Source organism: Schistocerca gregaria, chromosome 5 (assembly GCF_023897955.1).
Source record: "Schistocerca gregaria isolate iqSchGreg1 chromosome 5, iqSchGreg1.2, whole genome shotgun sequence".
Taxonomy (NCBI): domain Eukaryota; kingdom Metazoa; phylum Arthropoda; class Insecta; order Orthoptera; family Acrididae; genus Schistocerca; species Schistocerca gregaria.
Window position 1 is genome coordinate 572,394,884 of NC_064924.1, and position 12,309 is coordinate 572,407,192.

A 12,309-nucleotide genomic window follows, 5' to 3' on the forward strand; every position below is an offset into this window, starting at 1 on the left:
TTGTACAAGACGCCATGATGTCCAGGGAGTATTGTACACTGGTTGCAGACAACATACACTCTTTCATGACAATCATGTTTCCCGACAGCAGTGAAATTTTTCAACAAGGCAATATGCCTGTCACAAGGCCAGGAGTGTGATGGAGTGGTTTAAGGAACACTGTGACGAGTTCCAGTTGATGTGCTGGCCCCCCAACTCGCCAGACCTGAACTTGATTGAACACATCTGGGATGTTATTGAATGTGGCATCAGAGACCATTGTCCCCCCTCCACATCAGAGACCATTGTCCCCCCTCCACAGAATTTATGAGAATTAGGTGACCTGTGTGTGCAGATGTGGTGCCAACTCCCTCCAGCGACCTACCGAGGCCTCACTGCTTCCAAGCCATGAAGCGTCGCCACTGCTGCCCGTGCCAAAGGTGGACATCCCGGCTATTAGGTAGGTGGCCACAGTGCTCTGGCTGATCAGTGTGTATCAGATTTATTTTAGTCTGTGTCAGCTGATGAAGAGGTTCCATGTGTTTTGGTTACTTATTTTGTATGAAAGAGTATCAGGGAAGTTGTATTAAAGTTTGCTATAAAAAATGGAATAAAGTCTGCTATGAGTAAAACATGGGTTTACAAAGTGGTATAAATGCTTTGAAAAAAACTGTGAAGACAAAACGACAAGTGCCACGGACATCCCAGAAATATTAACAGTCTATGAAATAATGGTAAAAGAGGAGAAATGATTATGAACAATCACCGAATCGCAGTCACGGAAGATACCAATCGTGTGGGAACATCAAGTGGCTCGTGTCATGAAATTTTCCCCATGTTCTGGGTATGAAACGTTCGACGAAATTTTTTTTCGCCATCATCTGCCTATTACTGGAAAAGAATGACCCCCTCGTATGTGAAAATTATAGGGGAATATCTCTGCTAGATGTCAGCTGTAAAGTACTATCTCTATGCCTCCTAAATAGGATACTACCACTTGCTGAAGGAGCTGTAGGAGACTACCAGTGTGGGTTTAGACACAACAGATCAACAGTTGACCACCTACTTACCTTACGTCAAACAACAGAGAAATGCTGGGAATATAATACAGACATGCACATGCTCTTCAGTGACTTCTAACAAGCCTATGACAACATACACAGGGTAATATAATCAGAGTTCTAAAGGAATTTCAGTTTCCATCTAAAATAGAATGGGCTGATGATAACACGGCGGCCGGTCGGTACCATTGGGCCTTCGTGATCTGTTCGGGAGAAGTTTAGTTTAGTTCAGACACACATATGGTGTGTGTAGTATCAGTGAGCAATGTGGCAATGTGCCTAGAACAAACACTCTGTAAAATGCAGACAAGTACCGGTCTATCAGAACAGTTTGAAGTTCAAACTGGCCTCAGACAGGGCTATGCCCTCTCCCCTATATTATTCAACCTTGTGCTAGAAAAAACAGACTGGGAATTTATGAAAACTGACCCCATTGCAATATCCCTAGACAACATCTCAATTACTCGACTGGCAAATGTGGCTGATGTAACCCTAATCAGCTGTAGTAGAGAAGAGCTCAGAAGAATGCCAGGCTCGTACTGTAAGATTGCCAGTAGGGCAGGCCTGCAAGTCAGTGAAGATAAGACAGAATACATGGCATTGGCAAGGAAAGCGTTTCTGAAGAAGAGAAATTTGTTAACATCTAGTATAGATTTAAGTGTCAGGAAGTCAATTCTGAAAGTATTTGTATGGAGTGTAGCCATGTATGGAAGTGAAACATGGACGATAAATAGTTTGGACAAGAAGAGAATAGAAGCTTTCGAAATGTGGTGCTACAGGAGAATGCTGAAGGTTAGATGGGCAGGTCACATAACTAATGAGGAGGTATTGAACAGAATTGGGGAGAAGAGGAGTTTGTGGCGCCACTTGACAAGAAGAAGGGACCGGTTGGTAGGACATGTTCTGAGGCATCAAGGGGTCACAAATTTAGCATTGGAGGGCAGCGTGGAGGGTAAAAATCGTAGAGGGAGACCAAGAGATGAATACACTAAGCAGATTCAGAAGGATGTAGGTTGCAGTAAGTACTGGGAGATGAAGCAGCTTGCACAGGATAGAGTAGCATGGAGAGCTACATCAAAGCAGTCTCAGGACTGAGGACCACAACAACAACAACAACATGGTCCTGAGCAAGTCAGTGAGAGCTGGGGACCGACTCAAGGTGGACAGTCTCTGATTCAAAAGGTCAAATACTTTCAAATACCTTGGTAGTCTTTGCGGTGATCACACCCACTGTGAAATTGAAATAAATGCAAGAATTGTCAGAGGCAACAGAGCATACTTCAACCTTCAGAATGTGCTGAAGGAAAGATCCCTGTTAAGAAGTTTTAAGATCATGCTGTACCAAAGTATGATTATGCCAGTGGTCATGTACGGTTGTAAAAGCCTCTTCTTTAGTAGAACAGATTTAAGGAAAATACTTTTTTTTCGAACGAAAAATCCTCCGAAAAATATGTGGTCCTGTGATAGATTCACAAACAGGGGAATGAAGAATTCAAAAAAAAAAAAAAGAGAATTAAAAGAGCTTTATGCACAGCCTGACATTATAAAAAGAATAAGAAGAACAAATTTGATCTGGACTGGACATGTAGCAAGGATGAATGAAGGGAGGATACCCCGTGATGTGTTTCTGGGAACTGTAGCTGGAAGGCGGTACCCGGGATGATAGTGTACAAGATGGAAGGACATTATTGACAAGAACACTAAGAACATGGGACTAGGAGTGGGCTAGTGGTGCCAGGAGGCTCGCAACCGGGAATGATGGGGGAGGAGTGTGGAGCGGGCATATGGTCACTAAGGCCCAAACCACAGATAAGTAAGTAAGTAAGTAATGACACATACCCATTTTCAACTATAATTGAAGTGGGTATGATGCTGACTTCCTAGCCAAGCCCTTGGCTGATTACAGTGTGAGCAAATATCGGGTTAGTGTGCGGCCCAAGAGCACAGAGAAATGTATTTGGTTTTCGAAAAGAATCACCAAGATTTACTATGTGTTGCCTGGACTCCTTGAGTTCCAAGCAGGCACCACTATAGTAACTTGCTGAATTGATGCATGAGGAGGATTTATGTCTGACATGAGCTACATTTCCTGATGATGCTAAGTTTCACCAGGTAACAAACAAATGGGTTCTCCCATACTAATATCTGGATCCGAGAGGGAAACTCAATGAACCACATTGCCTGACATAACTGTGTATACCAACAATCTTTCAGTCACTGTCGTATCAGATGTGGAATATGGGCATGCGGTGAGTGTATGGCAGAAGTTCAATATCTGAAATTTGAGAGAGTAGGCAAAGTCTTATATGGATGCAGGTGTGCACTTAAAGACATTTTTGAATGATTTTGAGGTGTATGCATGGACACATACAATCTGGATCCTGCCTAATACTACACTGCACCAGGACTTTTGTGACACGCCATGTTGAAAAGAACACTTGTCAATATTGAATGCTTGACCAATGTTGACACACTGCTGTTTATTGAATGAGGGATTCTCAGTAGTATTACCAATGTGTCTATAGGCATGTCAAGCGAAATAATCCACAAAAGCATAAACAGTTCATTGTTTCTGGCGATTTAACTTGCATCATGCATTTGTATGTAACCAATTTATACAGTCATACCAGGCAACGGTTTTTATCTGTTGAAGGGTTTCAGCGGCTATGTGATAAGGAATTTGCCAAGCTGGGTAAATTAGGTGATGTGTTGGATTTTGAAACACAATATATTTTATAGGCAGTCCATGTAATACGGACAGTGATTTGCTGCTATGTACAGAGTACTGATTTCCATGAAATGATTCCCACCCGAAGAAGTTGACAACACTGGAGAGAAAAATGTGATACTTAGTATATTATCATAATCTCTAGAAATATCTCCAGTTAGGGTTGCTAATGGAAGAGTTATCCTCCCTATTTCTTCCAAGCAGCATTCCTGGTTGAAGATATATATTGATTTAAATATCGAAAATAGGGCTTCCAAGACACGTACATTTGAGAAAGATTTTTGCAAACTTATGAATAATGCAGTTTTCGACAAAATTATGGAAAATCTTAGAGAACATCACAAAATTTACTTAGTGACCCATTAATAAGGGCATTATGGTGCAGCAGATTACACTTGATCCAATCACATTAGTGTGGCCACCTGTTAAAAACCTGAATAATCACCTTTTGCAGCATGTTCATATAGGATCAGAGTCAATGAAGTTCCAGAGGATACCAACAGAGATGTAGAGCAATGCCCACTCCAGTGTCATGGCCATCTGCTCTAGGTTTCATGGTTGAGATGGAGCAAACAGCGTGATTGAAGTGGGTTGAAGTATGCCTACAGATTCTCGGTTGGGTTTAAATCTGGTTGGCGGGGGGGGGGGGGGGGGTGCTTGTGACAGGGGACTGTTGTAAACTAATCGTAGCGCTATTCAAACCACACACATGCTCTGCAAGTTGTTAGACATGTTACATTGCCTTCTGGTACTTGGCATCAAGCCGAGGAAAATCAAATTGCTTGTAGGGGTGGATGCGATCCCCAAGGATAGATGCATACTTGTGTTCATCCCTTGTGCCTTCCAGAGATCACTCAGGGAATGCTACCAAAACGTTCTGCAGATTCTGATGGAGCATAAAGTATGATTCATACAAAAGGTCACCTGTCACTGCACAGTGCATGTCCAGTTGCAGTATTGGCGACAAATTCCAGCCTTCGTCACTGAGGAACAACAGTCAGCATGGCTGCTTGAACCAATAGGCTGCTGCAGAGGCCCATATGCAGCAACATTCGCTGGGCGATTGTTGAGGAGACTTTGTTGGTAGCCCCTTGGTTCTTCTGGATGTTCAGTTGATCAATATTTGCATGTCTGTTCACTCATGCATAACTCTGCAGCCATCATTCACCCCTGTCATCTATGGTATGTTGTGCGCCACAGTCTTGGTGCCAGTTTTGGATAGCTCCATTTTCCCCATCATGGTATACTGGAACCATGGCGGCATGTGAACAGTTTGTGAATTTGGCCATTTCGATTATGCTTCCACTGTTGGTCCAAAAGTCAATGATTATACTCTTTGGATGCAAGCCAAATTGCTGCATTTCTCCATTATGATGACTGCACTGTATTCCACATCCCCTGTCTGTGAGAGATTATTGCCTGCTGGCATCGAATGTAGTTGGTGGTCACATAAATGTGTCTCACCAGGCCAGATTTAAAATGGGCCACAATCTTCAACAAAAGTTTTGTTGATCTGGATATGGCTAAGGTATCGGCAGAGTTTATGAAATCAGTGTGTGCGGGTACGTGTATATTAGATCTATCTAATCTCCTCGTCCACCAATTCCATTATGAGTTTGCGAATAATCATTTCACAGAGCCAAAGTTGCTTTATATGGATATTCACAGTTTCATCTAGTTGATAAAGGGCTGTGATCCATATTAAGTAAGGATGTGCCACCCTAGATGCATTTTACATTTTTAGATATGCAACTGATAATGCTTATGGCATAAAGCTGCTAAAAATACCGTAAGGATATCGGCTTGATGAAAGATGAGACGAATGGCTTGCTGACTGTGGAGTTTGTAAGTCTCTGCTCAGATATGTACCCATACATTACAGACACAAGTGCTGCACAGAGAAGGGCTAGAGTGTGTGTCATGCGGCCTCAAAAGCTCTCACAGTTGTAGACTACTTGAAATGCCTTTGCTGTAAAATTGGTGTTGTTTCATTTCCCCTTCTGCATATGGTGCAACAAGTCAGTGTCCAGTCATGAAGACATGATATGCACACTGTATCACAACTGAGAATCAGTCTGTCACGACATGATAACAGGTGAGTTATTTGAGCTGCCGAGATCAGAACCCTGATATATGAGACTATTCATTTGAGTGATAGTGTGTATACATGTGTGTTGCATATATGGTGAAAATGTGTGTGTTTATGGATTAGTATGATCTGCTTATCATAGTGTGTGTATATAGGTGTATATAAGAAATAGAAAGAAACTTCCACATGGGGAAAATATATTAAAAACAAAGATTCCAAGACTTACCAAGCGAGAAAGCGCCGGTAGACAGGCACAATAAAATAACACACAAACACATACACAAAATTTCTAGCTTTCGCAACCAATGGTTGCTTCTTCAGGAAAGAGGGAAGGAGAGGGAAAGACGAAAGAATGTGGGTTTTAAGGGAGAGGGTAAGGAGTCATTCCAATCCCAGGAGCGGAAAGACTTACCTTAGGGGGAAAAAAGGATAGGTATATACTCGCGCACACATACACACACACACACACACACACACACACACACACACACACACACACACACACACACACACACACACACACACATGTCCATCCATACATATACAGACTCAAGCAGACATATTTACAGGCAAAGAAACTTTTCGCCTGTAAATATGTCTGCTTGTGTCTGTATATGTATGGATGGATATGTGTGTGTGTGTGTGTGTGTGTGTGTGTGTGTGTGTGTGTGTGCGCGAGTATATACCTATCCTGTTTTCCCCCTAAGGTAAGTCTTTCCGCTCCTGGGATTGAAACTCTTTGCCTGTAAATATGTCTGCTTGTGTCTGTATATGTATGGATGGATATGTGTGTGTGTGTGTGTGTGTGTGTGTGTGTGTGTGTGTGTGTGTGTGTGTGTGTGTGTGTGTGTGCGCGTGAGTATATACCTATCCTTTTTTTCCCCCAAGGTAAGTCTTTCCGCTTCCAGGATTGGAATGTCTCCTTACCCTCTCCCTTAAAACCCACATCGTTTCATCTTTCCCTCTCCTTCCCTCTTTCCTGAAGAAGAAACCGTTGGTTGCGAAAGCTAGAAATTTTGTGTGTGTGTTATTTTATTGTGTCTGTCTACCGGCGCTTTCCCGCTTGGTAAGTCTTGGAATCTTTGTTTTTAATAGGTGTATATATATGTATATATGAGTGCATGTGCATGTGATTGCACACTGTGTATGCGAGTTGGTTTGTTTTGCACACTACGAGTGTGAGCTGTGTTGTTTTGTGCACCATGTGAAAGTGACTGAGTACTTTGTATGCATGTGTGCATTGTGTATACTGTCTGCAAATTAGGTTACATTTCATAGCTGTTTACCATACTAAGGGAGACCAAATTTAGTTTAGTATTATGTCTCCCAGGGAACCGTAAATATTCTATGTCAAGTGTGGTTAAAGTGCATCAACTCTATTAAAAAATGTTATGTCCATCCACTGTCCTACAACATCAGAAATTGTGCTATTACTATTCTAAGCTATTTGAAGAAAAAAAAATTATGAGTGCATCAACTCTAAAAAAGAATCTACTAAACAGAGAGACATATTTTATTTGCACTTCATTAAAAATATAATGAAATATGATCACACTTTAATACTGGGCAGACAGATATACGTAGTGGTAGCCCTGCATCCAGCCCATTGGCAGCTGCGTGGCCCTGCTCTCTTGCCTGCATGCGGCAGGAGTTCTGCACTCACTCCAGCATGCTACATGGCTTTATGTGGCTTCCTGCAACTGCAGAATAGGGGCTGACCCCGTGTGGTGTTTGTTTGAATAAAGACATAAATGTTTATATGCTTTCCCAGCAGTGGTGGCATTTGTTTAAGCAGAGCATGAGTGCATTTATACACTCCTGGAAATGGAAAAAAGAACACATTGACACCGGTGTGTCAGACCCACCATACTTGCTCCAGACACTGCGAGAGGGCCGTACAAGCAATGATCACACGCACGGCACAGCGGACACACCAGGAACCGCGGTGTTGGCCGTCGAATGGCGCTAGCTGCGCAGCATTTGTGCACCGCCGCCGTCAGTGTCAGCCAGTTTGCCGTGGCATACGGAGCTCCATCGCAGTCTTTAACACTGGTAGCATGCCGCGACAACGTGGACGTGAACCGTATGTGCAGTTGACGGACTTTGAGCGTGGGCGTATAGTGGTCATGCGGGAGCCCGGGTGGACGTACCGCCGAATTGCTCAACACGTGAGGCGTGAGGTCTCCACAGTACATCGATGTTGTCGCCAGTGGTCGGCGGAAAGTGCACATGCCTGTCGACCTGGGACCGGACCGCAGCGATGCACGGATGCACGCCAAGACCGTAGGATCCTACGCAGTACCATAGGGGACCGCACTGCCACTTCCCAGCAAATTAGGGACACTGTTGCTCCTGGGGTATCGGCAAGGACCATTCGCAACCGTCTCCATGAAGCTGGGCTACGGTCCCGCACACCGTTAGGCCGTCTTCCGCTCACGCCCCAACATCGTGCAGCCCGCCTCCAGTGGTGTCGCGACAGGCGTGAGTGGAGGCACGAATGGAGACGTGTCGTCTTCAGCGATGAGAGTCGCTTCTGCCTTGGTGCCAATGATGGTCGTATGCGTGTTTGGCGCTGTGTAGGTGAGCGCCACAATCAGGACTGCATACGACCGAGGCACACAGGGCCAACACCCGGCATCATGGTGTGGGGAGCGATCTCCTACACTGGCCGTACACCTCTGGTGATCGTCAAGGGGACACTGAATAGTGCACGGTACATCCAAACCATCATCGAACCCATCGTTCTACCATTCCTAGACCGGCAAGAGAACTTGCTGTTCCAACAGGACAATGCACGTCCGCATGTATCCTGTGCTACCCAACGTGCTCTAGAAGGTGTAAGTCAACTACCCTGGCCAGCAAGATCTCCGGATCTGTCCCCCATTGAGCATGTTTGGGACTGGATGAAGCGTCGTCTCACGCGGTCTGCACGTCCAGTACGAACGCTGGTCCAACTGAGGCGCCATGTGGAAATGGCATGGCAAGCCATTCCACAGGACTACATCCAGCATCTCTACGATCGTCTCCATGGGAGAATAGCAGCCTGCATTGCTGCGAAAGGTGGATATACACTGTACTAGTGCCGACATTGTGCATGCTCTGTTGCCTGTGTCTATGTGCCTGTGGTTCTGTCAGTGTGATCATGTGATGTATCTGACCCCAGGAATGTGTCAATAAAGTTTCCCCTTCCTGGAACAATGAATTCACGGTGTTCTTATTTCAATTTCCAGGAGTGTATTTAGAGCAAGTCAGATCCAAACTTACAGTGACACTTTGTTAAACTGTAACATGAGAGGGAAAGGGTGGGGGATTTTTTTAAATATAAGACAACTGGAATTTAAGTTAGTGCAATTGAATTGTATCGTCATAGGAAAACAAATTATTTTTGAGTTTCCAATCATTTTAAACTTAGGAACCGACTCTGTAGTTAGCACAAGTGATCTGGCAAGCATGCAGGCTGCACCAGTATCGTAAGTCAGCCATCTCGGATCATTATTCTGGATTCCGACATCATAGAGTCTGTCCATGAATTTCAAGCGAACAGAACAATGCACCATCTTAAATTTCCTGCCAGTTCATACTCGGGACAGCAGCCCTCATTGCCCAATGGCATCAGAGGATTGGGAGAAAACCCTAGAGCACAGCTGGGCTACTTTGAATTTCCCTCCATTTTATATGTATGGCAACTAGTATATCAGAGGGGGAGAGACTGACAATAATTTATGATGTCGGGGGAGAGACTGACAATAATTTATGATGTCATAAGGGAGGTTAAGGCGGAGGGGGTCGTGAAATCTAGCAATAATGCAGAGTGTTCCAGAACACATTTGGCTGTGCTATTCATGTGGCTCTATGAGCTGTCTGCATGATGTCGGGATATTTCCTGTGACATGGGATGCCCCCAGACTTATCCCAAATGTAATTTTATGGGAACTGTGCCACTATTAGGGATACTGATGACCAGTTACAGCAGTTGTGGGCCAGCTTGCCTCAGGAGAGGGTACAACTGAACTACTGCATGCAGCCAGGCTAGAGGGGGTGCATTGTTATACTGGTAAGTGGAACCATACTGTGAAGTTCTTTGTAAATTTCACTCAGTTGTGTAATAAATGAAATGACATCACATACTCTCTGAACTAGTGACATTTCATTTCGTTTCCTCCTAGCTTTCTGGGCGCTTCACTTTTTTGTCAGGCAGTGTAGAACCAGTATTAAAGATCCAGTTATAGTAGCAGCATTTATTAATATCCAATCCAAAATATATGGTGGATATTCTTGACAAAGATGCTGTGTATGATCTGGAATAATAGTGTCAAGCGGCGACTGTAAAAGTTACACATACATTATGTGATCAAAAGTCTCCAGACACGTAGCTGAAAATGACTTACAAGATCGTGGCACACCCTCCATCGATAATGCTGGAATTCAGTATGGTGTTGGCCCACCCTTAACCTTGACGACAGCTTCCACTCTTTCAGGCATACGTTCAGTCAGGTGCTGGAAGGTTTCTTGGGGATTGGCAGCGCGTTCTTCAAGGAGTTTTCCACTGAGAAGAGGAATCGATGTCGATCAGTGAGGCCTGGCATGAAGTCGGCGTTCCAAAACATCCCAAAGGTGTTCTACAGTATTCAGGTCAGATCTCTGTGCAGGTCAGTCCATTACAAGGATGTTATTGTCGTGTAACCACTCCGCCACAGGCCGTGCATTATGAACAGGTGCTCGAGCATGCTGAAAGATTGAATTGCCATCCCTGAATTGCTCTTCAACAGTGGGAAGCAAGAAGGTGCTTAAAAAATCAATGTAGGCCTGTTCTGTGATAGTGCCACGCGAAACAACAAGGGGTGCAAACCCCCACCATGAAAAACACAACCACATGATCACAACCGCGCCTGCGAATTTTACTTTTGGCACTATACACAAAAAAAAGGTTCAAATGGCTCTGAGCACTATGAGACTTAACTTCTGAGGTCATCAGTCCCCTAGAACTTAGAACTACTTAAACCTAACTAACCTAACGACATCACACACATCCATGTCCGAGGCAGGATTCCAACCTGCAACAGTAGCGGTCGCGCGGTTCCAGACTGTCGTGCCTAGAACCGCTCGGCCACTTTGGCCGGCCACTATACACACTGGCAGATGACATTCAGCAGGCATTCGCCGTACCAACACCCTGCCATCGGATCGCCACATTACCGATGGAGGACGCCACGCACCTGGAAGTCATTTTCAGCCAAGTGTCCGGATACTTTTGACCACATAGTGTATATTAGATTCCTTCATTTCAAGAACTAGCGGTTGTTCAGCGGTTCTGTTCGAATTTTGGAGCACCAGACGTTATTCACGAGCTACCATTTCTTCGTGGGCTTTGTCGAATTTCGTATCTTGTGGATAATCGTGAATTTTTATTACCTGTTGTGAAACAGTTCTGGACTGGGACTGTGTGGATTTAGCGCTAACCCTTTTGACTACCTCGCCCATGTTCGCGACTTTGTCTTCTTATTAGGTCATTGAGTCTGTTCCACATTCTTACCGGAGTTTTCTCTTTAATTTTATTTATTATGTACTAGATGTTACCTGTGGCTGTGGTCGTATAGCAATAGTTTCGTTATGATGAGCGATGATGACTAAGTAAGCAATTGTACGTACGATAACGTAATCTGTCCTCAGTGTGTTCCTTTTCGGGTAAGCGTAGCTCGGGGCGTGCGCCCTCCGCCTCCCCCCCCCCCCCCCCCCCCCCCCCCTCGCGCAACGACACGGCATGCAGGCAGCGTTGCTACCAAGTAATGCATGCGGACGAGCGTAGGAAGGTGTGCACATTTATGCATCGTGCTACTGAAATAGCTACTCATTACACAACGTGTACATTGTTGTTGTTGTTGTTGTGGTCTTCAGTCCTGAGACTGGTTTGATGCAGCTCTCCATGCTACTCTAGCTGTGCAAGCTTCTTCATCTCCCAGTACCTACTGCAACCTACATCCTTTGAATCTGCTTGGTGTATTCATCTCTTGGTCTCCCTCTACGATTTTTACCCTCCACGCTACCCTCCAATATTAAATTGGTGATCCCTTGATGCCTCAGAACATGTCCTACCAACCGATCCCTTCTTCTCGTCAAGTTATGCCACAAACTTCTCTTCTCCCCAATTTTATTCAACATCCCCTCATTAGTTATGTGATCTACCCATCTAATCTTCAGCATTCTTCTGTAGCACCACAGCTTCTATTGTCTTCTTGTCTAAACTATTTATCGACCATGTTTCACTTCCATGCATGGCTACATTCCATACAAATACTTTCAGAAACGACTTCCTAACACTTAAATCTATACTCGATGTTAACAAATTTCTCTTCTTCAGAAACGCTTTCCTTCCCATTGCCAGTCTACATTTTATATCCCCTCTACTTCGACCATCATCAGCTATTTTGCTCCCCAAATAGCAAAACTCCTTT